Here is a 12,359-nt window from a genome sequence, read left to right as displayed (position 1 = left end):
TATTTTTATCCTGGACATAAACGCACACAGCTCCTCCATTTGCTCACCAGCTGATGACATTTGCTCTGTCTCAACCTGCTTCCCCTGGCACATGTATCTGAAATATATGTGTACATTCAATAAAGCACTATAGGAATGACTAATTAAATATTTACAGAGGCGTCGAGCTAATTAACATAACAAACACACATTAATCATGTATTCTTATTGTGTGAGCGATTTAACAGTCACTGCTTATGGCCCATGCATGTTAGTCCCAGAGAGGAGATATACAGTCAAGCTTTGTAAAGCTATTAAAGTCTTATCAAAGCAAAGAAATACATCCCACAATTCACTGATCTCTCTATTAATAATCCTGACACTTAAAAGAGTTGACAATCATGTGAAATAACTCTGAGCTTTATTTAGAAGACAGGATCAAGAAGATAGTCTCACATACACTGTTGAGAGAATGTCAAAATGATGTCTATGTATAATGTCTGGTGGACAAAGTCTAAGATTTTCACTTGTGTAATGTTTATTTAGCCCATAGATTACTAACAATATCATGACATGTAGAACGAGTTGAAATCAGTTTACAACACTAATAGAAAACAATGTTTTGTACCAATTTCCTGGTGATTTGATAAACAGATAGACTAGAATACACAACAAAATCAATGCAATAGTAACAAATAGAGCTGGGAGAATAAGCCTTAGTCGTGATACAAAACGTATCACGATACTTTGGGCACAATACAATATGTATCGAGATGCAGTAAGAAACTTTCAACAAAAAACAGTGATGTGTCCAAAAGTTATAAACCAAATGTCAGTGTCAAGAGTGATATTGCATTACAACATCAAAATGTAGGTTTAACATAAAGAGCTGGTTAACTGTTCCAGAAGATATATTATATTTTACAATTGAAAGTATCAACAAAGATGTATTGCAATATATTGCAAAATTATATATTATATTGTCCCAGCCCTTGTAACAAACTATCTTTCTACAGCTTCCTTGCCCTTGCACATTTGGGCATTTTTATTTTGTCACCAGTCTTATAGTATAAGGCATTATGTGTAAAGTGTGTTTCCTACAGCACTGGCTCAGAGGCTTGTAGTATATGGAGTTTGATCTGAAGACTGAACCACTAATCTCTGATGTGTATAATAATAATTCTTAAGTTGATTCTGTGCTCGTGGGCTGGAGTTTGCCCCAGGGCCTAACCTTGCCTTCTCCTTACTACATATTTATTATGTTTTGCCATGTGTTGCCACTCAAAGATCTAGACTAAGGCGCCATATTCAACGTTTATTGGCACAGATTCAGTTCCAGTAATGTTTCCATCAATCATCCAAAATAAATTAATTACATATTTTAAAATTCATGCTTTGTGGCACCACTCAGAGATTTGAGTTCCAGTTTTTTGTCAGTCACAAACGTAACATTGAGACCTCACCTGGAAGTGTGAAGATGTTTGGCCGAGGGGGCATGTGGAGAAGAACAGAACAATGATATCATTATGTTTTCATAAAACAACACACAGACCACTTTGTTACAATACAGAACAACTGATGTATGAAAAATACACTTGTTAAAGTTGTTTTAAAGTTTATTGCATTGCAAAATCCAACAACAAATAAACAATGTGACTTTTAGTAGTAGAAATAGGTATAGTTATAGTCATTTATATTTGTAGTAAGGTTTGACAATTCTTTGAGCTTCATTTTGTCAAAACTAAGCAATCTAAGTAAAAGTAAATGAAATATCAACACAAACACATATACACAATAATCCAGGTGTCGACTCTTGAACGCTTGGGCTTCCACTTTGTTACATGGACAGTACAGACACAGGCTGAGTCCAAAGCACAGGCTAGAAAAGCAAAAATATGAAGAGCATGTTTGTGAGTGTATTTGCAGATCTTTACAGTTTAAACATCTCTTTTATTAAGCACAGTGTTCTAGTTCACCTGCTACAGTGGTAAAACCAAGTGGAAACTATTTTCAGTAAAAATCATAGATGGTCGATGACGTAACGCATTGCAATCAACTTCCACGGCGACTCCAATTTGTTCAATTGTAGATGTTGCAAAATGTGATCACTTAGCTTGAAATACCGTTCTTATTACTGTGTTGGCTGAGCTAATTTTAGAAAAGAGAAAAACGATAAATAAGTAAAATATGATATTTCTGTGTGTGGCTGTGGAACGTTGAGGAGTATTGCTGATAATAATCCATCAATCCACTATTCTACCATAATAATTATCTGTCTGTCTTTGTAAAAAAAAAGAAAACCTCACAGACACACTGAGATATCAGCCCACCAGCTCCGTTCAATACCACCCAGATTGCAGACAAAACAGCATACAGTTTGGCAGCTGACACACCGACAGAGAGGAGGAGAAGGGAAAAAAAAAAAAAAACGACAAAAAAAACCAACAATGAACGCTCTGGATTTGCACCAATTCCTGGATGTTTTAAAACTCTGCCAAGCCACCGCGCTGAGAAACGCCACGGACATTTCAGCTATGTGCAGAGCAAATAAGCCCCAGGTGTGCTGCAATTCCTAAAGCGCATCACAGTGGTGCCATAGGTAGCACCAGGGGCATTAGTCACAGGAGGGGAGGGTCTGTCCACGTGGAGACAGGCAGACAGTGTACGCCATCTTGTTTCACTGCGATCATAGCTGGAGCCAATCTTGCCTTCTACAGTGTGAAGAACAAGCGCTAGACTGGGCACACACACACACACACACATAGAGGACACGCGCATCTACAGACATGATGATACTGAAGCAAGCACAGCGACTAGAGGATTACAGATGAGTCTTACAGCCTGCAGCTTGGGCTCGGTGACAAGGGAGTGGCAAGAAAAATGGCAGTGGCGGAAAAACTTGCGCCGCTGCAACAAAAAAAGATGACCGGATTTAAACGACATCAGGAATAGGTTCAAAAAGACTTGGATATCTCAACTCTTGCTTTAGGGTGTACAGTAAGAAGTTCATGAGTTGTTGTGAGACTTTGGTAGCCTTATAAGACCCTATAAAAAGCCATACTGTATCACCTGCCTTCTGGCTTCAAGAGTTCATGCAGTAGTAGTAAATGTTAAAAGCCATAAAATATATGAATAAATCTCAAGTATAGAGGAGGTTTTGTGCCGCATTCGACACAGTATGAGCTAAAGCTAAAGCTGGCTCTGAACATTTTAGAAACAGAGAGCGTCTGTTTAGCGTTATCTTGTGTAAATGTCCAGTTTGGGGTAACTTTGCCAGACTACCTTAGCTGACACTACCTTACAATACTTCGACCTATCAATTGGCACCTTCAGGCGGTGGATGTGATACAGCAGCAGTTTGATAATATAAAAGATGCATTCAAATACAAAAAGCTACAAAAGGAACAGAATTTAAACAATCAAAATAGGCATAGACCAACACATTCAACCAGTATTCTGAATACAAGATATGATATTCTGAATTTTATACAGTAGCAGATGATACTAGATACTACTACACGTTGTGGTATGTCCTTGAAGGCTAGCTAAAACCACATCAATCAAAATAAATTGATATGGCAGGGGTCTGTGCCTCTAGTGTCACACTGACGAAAAGGAAAGATTGGAAAATGTTAGGCTGCAAAAGCTTGAGACCACCTTAACACAGGTGCAGCCTTAATGCGCATTACATCAATCAGCACCTGCCTCCTGGCTGCAGACGTCCAAACGGGCAATAGTGAAAGCCACAAAATCTGCTGTAATCGTGAAACACTGATATCCTGGGACTAAAACGAACAATGAACCAACAAGCAAGCAGTCGGGATAGATCACATCAACATCTGGGTTTGGGATTGGATAAGGCAGTCGTGGAAAGCTGAAGATGAAATACTTAGAATGAAACTGGTGGCACTAGTACGACTTTTGTGTAAGTAATCGTTAGAAAACTGAACTTTTTGAGAGAAAAGTCCACATTTTGTGGCAAGATAAGACTTACTCGAACTGTGCCAGAGCTCCAGTATCCACCAGAGGCTCAGTGAGGCTTCAGCCATGGGGACACCATGTACAGACAGTGTGCACAGCAGCCGAACAATAGAGAGCAAGCCTTGCAGTTCCAGCAAATCCAAGGGTAGACGCTAACTCGCTTCAGGTTAGCATTAGTCCATGGAACTGGGCAAAGAGGGGAGCAGTTTTTGGGGTTAGACACTAGATAAAGACAGGCATTACATAACCAGCAAAAGATTAGCTGTAGAGGGAGTGTTGAAATAATCCCTGTTAGTTGATTAGCGACGGATAGAAGTGTCTCGGGTAATCTATGGGATAATGGTGAAGCACATCGAAGCCCTAACATCTGGACTTGTTAAGACAGATGTTGCAGAGAAGGAATGGTTAAACAGGACAGTTGCTAGGCTAATGTATCAAAGCAAAAGTATTGCAAAATCATTAAAGTGCATTAAATAATGAAACAAAATAAGCACAGAAAGAAGAACATGTCAATAAATAATAAGAGCTAGTTGCCGTAATAAGTGCATTAAGGTTTAAGCCGTGCTGTTCAGGCTTAAAACTTGGCTTGGGGGTAAAACTTATAAAAAGAAATTGCAGATCAAAAATACAGAAACAAATTAGGTTCTTGGTAGCGAGACTCCAATTCAAATCCATAGCCAGAAGCAAATCTAAAGTGTCTGATCTTAACTTGCTAAGTATTAGATTTAGCAATTCAACATCTGCTTAAACACAAGCCTCTCCGAAAGTAAGCCCTCATCAATATCCGCGCTACGCCCCATTAGATGTAGACATTTGCTACGCTGTGATGAACCGAAGTAATATATCTTTCCGCTATGGTAGAATATGCCTCAAATGAATCTGGGGTTGAAAAATAGCCCTGCAATGTAAGTGTATGGCAGGACGCAGTGATACCTGAAGGGAAGGGGGAGAGGCTAATGTATGCTTGACTTCTGCTGTGATAAATGAGCCTGCTTGTCATGGGCCTGCTAAGCCTCGACACCACTGATGACGGCAAAAAAAATCAGTATCGCAGCTTTATTAGTACACAAAGGGTTACACAAAGGGTCCCGCAGCACAAGGGTTACGGGAAATAAAATGACACCCTGAAGATATTGCCTTTCATGTGCCAAAAAAATCTTTGAGTCACATGACGGGGCAGCATAGTATTTCGGGTTTGATCTCGGTTCAGTCATTTTTCAAACCTGGTTCAGACCTGTTTAATCTAATCTTGGTTCAGACTTTAATCAAGTGTGATTTACTCCTGGTTTAGTCTTACTTCAGACCCATTTAGTCAGACCTGATCGAGGCCTGGTTCAGTCCTCATTCAGATGAACCCCATTGACCGGTAAATCCATATAGATACTATACAGTGGATCACATGTGAAGCCCGAGTCAACAATAGTTCATACACTATTACTCCAAAGGGGTCAGGTGCTCATATCCACCCGCAGGAGCACCTTTTCTGACGTGTTAGCAGGAGGCACTGGGCTGTGGTTTCGATGAAGGTTCACTGAGGTCAAGCACATAATGTACAGAGCTGTCGTGGTCACGCTCTCCACATTACTCTGTGCCGCTCTCAAAGTCATTAAGGCTCAGCCCGGTCTGCAGCGGAGGCCCGAGGAGACAAAGACCCATCACTCTGACAGATGCTACTGCGTTCAACTGCCTCCAGTGGCATCTCAGAGGTTAACGCTATCACTTTACCATTAGCTTTCATTCTTAGCTACAGATGCTACACAGGGGTTCATCTGTTTTCTCACATACCATGCAAGTAAGTTATTAACAGAAGACTAGTGGTTAACAGTGAAAAACCTGAAACGTTTATGGTGGAAATGAGCATTGAGGTAGATTTTCAACATTCTCAAGATGCTGAATGCTCTCTACAATTTGATTATCTTTTGTATCAACACTATAATGATGTCTGACTGATAGGCATTCAGCAGTAACCTTATTGTGTGTCAGCATAGTAAGTGGATAATTAGGTAAGCTCACTTTGACTACAATCTGTATTTCAAATACATTCTAATTAAACTTTGATAAAAATCACACGCTTTCAAATGTTGGTCAAATAATGTTTGGGAGTCTGTACAGTATCTGTAGCTGCCTGTTTCGAACTTGCTGACAGCTAACATCCACCATGCCATTGAGGGACGCTACCAAGTGATGGTATGCCCATTTCTAGTTTTTCTCTGTATCTCAGTTAGACAGCCTAACAATGAGTAGCATATTATAAGAATTCATGGCAGAATCTCCTGTGCTTTTTATGTACTGTAAATGCTGCAATTGTAAAAATTGTTCTCATTTCTGTATCTTGGTTAGGCAATGTTAGAAACTTGAATGCTATTCAGTCAATCTTTATTGGACATATGACATGACAACTAAATGTTCACCATTAGAATCAAATCAAAATAAAACATTCTAGTTCTTTATACTGCTTATTTTATGCAACACAGTCATTATGTGCCTTGTGTCCATGTTTTAGTATCTTATTCAATAATTTCATCCATTCATTGCCCAACTTGCCACCACAACCAGCTTGATATTGATGGTTGTCTTTCACATATATATTTTTTTTTATCAGGACAGAAGACAATAACCTGCCAGCATCATCCGACACAATCGGTCCAGCGGGGTGAAAGCGTGGCACTATCTGACCGAGTGTGGTAAACGCCTAATAGCACACTGCGCCATGGCCTTTTTACTGTTACACGTCCCATTGTCGAAAGGTATTGCAGCAGACAGGGGAGGAATCTGGTGTACATCGACGCCGGAGCATCTCTCTCAGCTCCCGAGAGCCTAACCCGTGGACATGAAAACACAACGTCACAAGTTAGGGTCTCAGGGATGGAGGGAGATGCAGAGAGAGACCACTGAAAGGAGCCCGGACGAGGATTTGCAAGGAGAGGTGGAACCGCTGTGCTTAGAGTCAAATGAGGACTCGGTCTGTCTGAGCATCCTTGTTACATCAGGCATAAGCGAGTTTTGCCACAAATTACACTTACGCGTGGATTACCGCGGCTTCCTATGCAAGTCGTGCAAATACAACAAGTGCAAGCCTCAGCCAGACACAACACTGACCACCCCTCGCCACCCCTCTTCAACTCCCCCCCCCCCCCCCCCCCAGTCCCCCTCCCCCACAACGCTGGAACAATACGGCACTTTGAAAAATGCCTCCTGCCATCAGGTAGGGAGCCTGCTGCTGCCGCTGTATTGTAACATGCTCAATCCAGAGGCGCCTAAGTGGAAAATCTAAATCTTCAAAACTCATTATATCCAAGACAAAGAGCTATCACAGCATCAATCGCAGCATCGATATCTGAAGCTGTAAGGGCCTGCCGTGCGTCTAACCACCCTCCTGACATGATGTTCTGAGGCAGCATCGCTAGTAGTAATGAAAATCCCATAGAAGCCACCACTGTGATGCATTTGTAAATCCCTATCTAACAAAGCGCTGCGTCTTTGTCAGTCTACTGCGGTGGTCTGGTGGGAAGCTGAGACTTGCGAGGTTAAAGATTATGCTGGGTATCGACTCACCCCCTCCCAGCGTTTCGGACCTGGACGCCTGCTTGTGTCCGTTGTTCCTCCAGCCTGCTCCCGGGCAGAGTAAAAAAATAAAAAAAAACAGAAAAAGAAAAAAAAGAAAAAAAAAAGAGAGACAAGAGAAAATACTCAGATGTTTTCTTTTTTTTTTTTTTTTTAACTTACAGATAATAAAGACATTCCTGCTGAAGTTTTGGGGAAGGCGAGCGCTCCGATTGGGACAAAACGAGGATGGCTTGTGTCGGACCGAGCCGGGAATGAACCATGTGCACATAGTCTCTCTCACCGTCTATCTCTACAGCTCCTTCCTTGGCGCTAACTCCTGTCTCTCTCTCCCTCTCTCTCCTCTGTTACACACATACATACACATGCGAGCGCACCGAGGCACAGCGCGTCTAGCCACCAGGAAAAGCGACGTCGCAGCGAAGGGGGACAGAAGAGAGCAGAACCGCGATTCTTAGGATGCCGCCCGCACTTTTTTTTGATGTCCCTCTTTTTTTTTTCCTTTTTTTGTTCTTAGCCCGAGCAGGTATAAGGAGAGGAAATGAGGAAATAAGCGGCGAGGGAAAGTGCATGTAGCCGACAGTGGCAGCGGAGCATAGCTGGAGAGAGGAGGAGGAGGAGGAGGAGGAGGGGGGCGGTAAGAGGGGAACACACACATACATACACACACGCGCACGCGCCTATATGCGCTGCATTGACACATTCATTTGGCTTTTCTTGTAACCAAAGATCTGACTTGCTTCAAAATGACGCCGCACTTCTGCACAATCAAAAAACACATTATTAACATAAGAACAACGCAGTTTTGACCGAACTAAATGAAAAAGTGTGTATTGCCTTTGAAGCATATTGTGACCACTGTTTTATTCCTCATATTGACAGCAAGAGAAGTTGTGGTGGCAGTAGTGCATACCATAAATTTGACAATGCCAAGCTTGCATGTATACAATATATAGTGTGCAAATAGTAATGAAAGCAGTAGTAGTAGTAGAAGTACAAGGAAAATAGGAAAGGAACCAGGAAAAGGAAGCTGACTCCCTCTAGAATTACCACACACGAACACACACTCCCCCTCTGTACAATATTCACCTATTGCCGCTGGCTCCTTTCTCCTCTCGATTGGCAGGAGGAAAGAAACATTTCATTTGATGAAGAAGACTGTTTATTGGTCCTATTGGTAGGTAAGGTGGAGGTGGCGGGGGAGAGGGAAGCAGAGAGAGGGGCTATCTTCCATTAATTTGCCTCACAGCTGTAATCGCTTACAGCCAGAGGCCCACTCCTACCCTTGATCAGATGAGCGAGACAAAAGGTGAGGAAGCAAAGAAAGTGGATAGTCCATTGTTATATTTTCTTATCTGCAAAACAATGTCCCACAGTCTCATTTTCATGCAAGAAGAATCAAAAAATACCCCGTGGCAAATTGATAGGAATGACATGCGTAGGAAACGGATAAGGGTATTATTATTAGAGGGAAGGGGCCATAGAAACATTGTGATGTGCTTTGGCTTATAGGAGCTACATTTAATCTCCACTGGCTTTGGTATGAGCGAGAGTGAGAGAGAGGCGGCAGAGAGATGGGGGGAGGGACAGACAGGAGGGGAGCGCACAGTCGAGGAGTACAGCGACGCACGGCCCACTGTAGGATCGAATCAGCGACCGGGGAATGAAACCAGCAGAGCGGGTCTACACTGCCCTCTTGCTTTGCCTTTCCTTTCTGTCTGCGCGAGGGGCTCGAATCGGCAATTCTCTTTGAATGCTGGATTGGGCACCGTACATACATACAGCCGACCATAAAAACTGCACACATATATACACATACTATCGCTACAGTGCATGTGTTGCTGAAGAAAGTATGAATGATGAAGTCTCGGGCGCATAGACAGGCTGCAGCTCTCATTTATCACCTGCTTTGTGTCGAGGTGGAGCCTGACGCCAGCTAATATTAGACAAAGACTTGCATGGCTATTCTGCACAACTCATTTCTAAAATCTGAACTTGAGCTGCTTAGACAGAATTGCATGGGAATGTTTGGAATACAGTAAGGCAGATTTCTTATTGAGTTATTCTTATGGTCATTTTTGTACTGTAATCATATTTATTTTTGTCCTGGGGTGTAGCACAAAAAGATAGTTCTATTCATAACGGTAAACAATAGGCGAACAGCTGTCTATCTGTCTGGTGCTCTAAATGTGACATTATTTTAAGAGCCAAAAGAAAATCTGCACCAAGTAGCTTAAATGCTCCATAAGTTTTGCCCCAGCTTAAACCAGTGCATCCAGATCTCTGCTTAAATTAAAATACAGCTACTGTCTGGGAATCATAATTCTATTCAACATAACTGATGGCAAATATTGAGCCATCATTCAAGAAAGACGGGTCAACTGTAAGGTCCTGTTTTGCTGTTCCACTCTATTTGTTTTGGTTTTGTTTTTTGTTGTATTTTTAACATGGAGATGCTGGTTGGAACATAGCAGAGGGTGAACAACCTCAATCAGGGAAAACAAAGAAAAGTATGTGATCCAACCTCTACTTTAGAATATTACAAGTTGTATTTTTGGGAAAGTTGTATTTCTAAAATCAAATCGTTATGGAAGCAGATGGGTCATTCGCATATTCATTCATTTCAGTTGGTATGTAAAGTATCACAAAATAACACAATAATAAGTGTCACAAAATAACATGATTCTTATCACCTTATATGAAGATACTGCTAATGTGTTTGTACAAGATATCTTTATGTTGTTATTTTTTTCTACAAAAACACATCACGTTATACAAAATGAACACGCTTGTTCATGAAGCCAATTTATCCTGAAAGAACATGATATGAAGAAATCTCTTCTTACGGTTAGTTCTTTGGTTATGCCATTGCTATAGGTTGTAATTAGGGTATGAACAGGCCCAGGCACCAACATTGTTGTCTGATTTTATTTTTTATTGTTGTTCAATCATCGTGTGGTGCCTCCTAGACAAGAGCAGTCAGTGTTGTGAGCCGCAGGCATCGCTGTAGCTGTCCAGTCTGTGCTACACTCGACAACTGCTTTTAGACACAACATAACTTCAACTAAAATGTGGACGTTTCTAACATGTCATCGCACTATGTGGCCAACATGGAAATTCACAAAGAGTATGACGTTTACTGCAATCAACTGGCAGCATGTAGCAGGATGGTCAGCATAACGTTGTGGTCAATCCCAAATTTACAACCTTCGCCCACCAAAGCCTTACGTCAGCTTTGTTTATTTGTTATTAGGAACTCCATTAACGGCAGTAAGCTGCTGCTATTCTTCCTGGGGACCGATTTCAAATTTCACATACAATTATAAAACTGACTCGCTGTAGTTTTGTACAGTCAACCAGACTGTGCATACATCTGGTTTGAAGAGAAGCAAAGCAACAGGGCCTTTACACACCTGTGTCTGCCCATCCACACACACCCAAAGTGAGGTCTGAGCCATGAATGGGAGCGAGAGGCTGATGATTGGTCAACAGAGTATTTTTTTGGCCAAGAGATGCAGATCTATTGAAGTCTACTCAGACTTTGTGTGAAGAGCGGAGTGAGGATGCAGTGTGGACTTTCTAACAACTACCTCCGCAGAGATGCTAAATGTTTACCAGGATTAACATTTGAGAGAAGACTGAAATTTGATACACAAAACTACTAAAGAAATCACATTCATTGCAGAGCATGTTTGGAGAAGTCTGAACTCCTGCGTTACTAAACAAGATGTTGTTTTTGATCTAATCAGAACTACAAGTATCTTGACATATGACAAATGAAACAAAAACACCAAAATCAGCATTCACGTAAAGGGACAGGTTTAGCCATTGATTTACTGAACCCATTTCACCTCCTTTAAGTATCCCTTATCTGTTGGTAATGGCCAGGAATCAGGCCTGTGAGCCAAGCAGTACATCAGCGGAGCCCCAGATCTGTCAGACTGAGCCCACGCATCCACAGAACCGCAGCAAAGGGCCCACTGCACAGACACACCTGCTGCCTTCATGGGGAGGCCAGCAACCAGACAACACAGCGAGACTGTGGGCATGTTAAGTCTATAGAGAATAATAGTTGAACAAGCATCAAACAACATGTGGACAAGACAACAGATAGGCAAGAGACGGGTGAGATTCAGAGGGCAGTAGCATGGGCAGACTATGGTAATGGACTGAAGTCAGACACAATAGAAAATCCCACACAAACCAAATGAATGCAGGACTGTGAGATCAATTAGGTAAATTAATTAGGATTATACAAATAGAAGGAGTTCCTTGTAAAAACTGTGATAATAATAATGTAAAAGAAGTACAAAAATGTGCAACCAGAACTTCAATATATTATGGAAATGGTAAATCAAAGTCACAACTGAAGGCCTATGCTGTCCAAATAAAGGAGTATAATAAATAAATATGAGGAATCCATATCTTAAAGGCATTAGCATGAACATAAATCACATACAGTTAAGGCTAGGTTGCCGATTTTGGCTCTGCTGGGGAGTTGACATGTGGATAAAAACAGCCTTGTGTTATCTCTTATCATTTCACTACAGTACTCCCCAAATTTTGACAATTTATATCATTGACTGAAAGGAACGTGCAGGTCTATAGCTGCTCCCAACTCACTAAGTTAACAATAACACAACTGGACACTTGTGCATTTCACTAGTGTTGTGAATATACAACATTGCATACAACATTTACATTTTAATGAACTTTCTCCCGTCAATATGTCATCATTTGTTCCAAATACACTGGACCAATAGGGGGCAGTCTTAGGCTCCTCAGATGTCGCACACACACAGGCCTTTTCTATCCAACGAAAAAGGCCAAACACC

At 41.4% G+C, this 12,359-nt stretch overlaps 2 long non-coding RNA genes across 2 annotated transcripts in view; both read right to left on the bottom strand.

Annotated features, from left to right (window-relative positions):
- Positions 1–1,741: 1,741 nt before the first annotated feature.
- LOC306961650 overlaps positions 1,742–12,359 on the bottom strand; it is a 79,953-nt gene continuing 69,335 nt past the window's right edge. Inside the window, exon 4 of the long non-coding RNA XR_013792785.1 lies at positions 1,742–1,858. This is a non-coding gene — a long non-coding RNA (uncharacterized lncRNA). The remainder of the gene's footprint in view (positions 1,859–12,359) is intronic.
- On the bottom strand, positions 2,268–9,663 carry LOC306961658. Its single transcript, XR_013792786.1, has 3 exons — positions 7,687–9,663; positions 7,516–7,569; positions 2,268–2,363 (listed from the first exon to the last, which is right to left on the bottom strand). It is a non-coding gene; the product is annotated as an uncharacterized lncRNA (long non-coding RNA).

Source organism: Gobius niger (assembly GCF_951799975.1).
Source record: "Gobius niger genome assembly, chromosome: 1".
Taxonomy (NCBI): Eukaryota; Metazoa; Chordata; class Actinopteri; order Gobiiformes; family Gobiidae; genus Gobius; species Gobius niger.
This window is presented reverse-complemented; position numbering and strand designations above follow the sequence as displayed.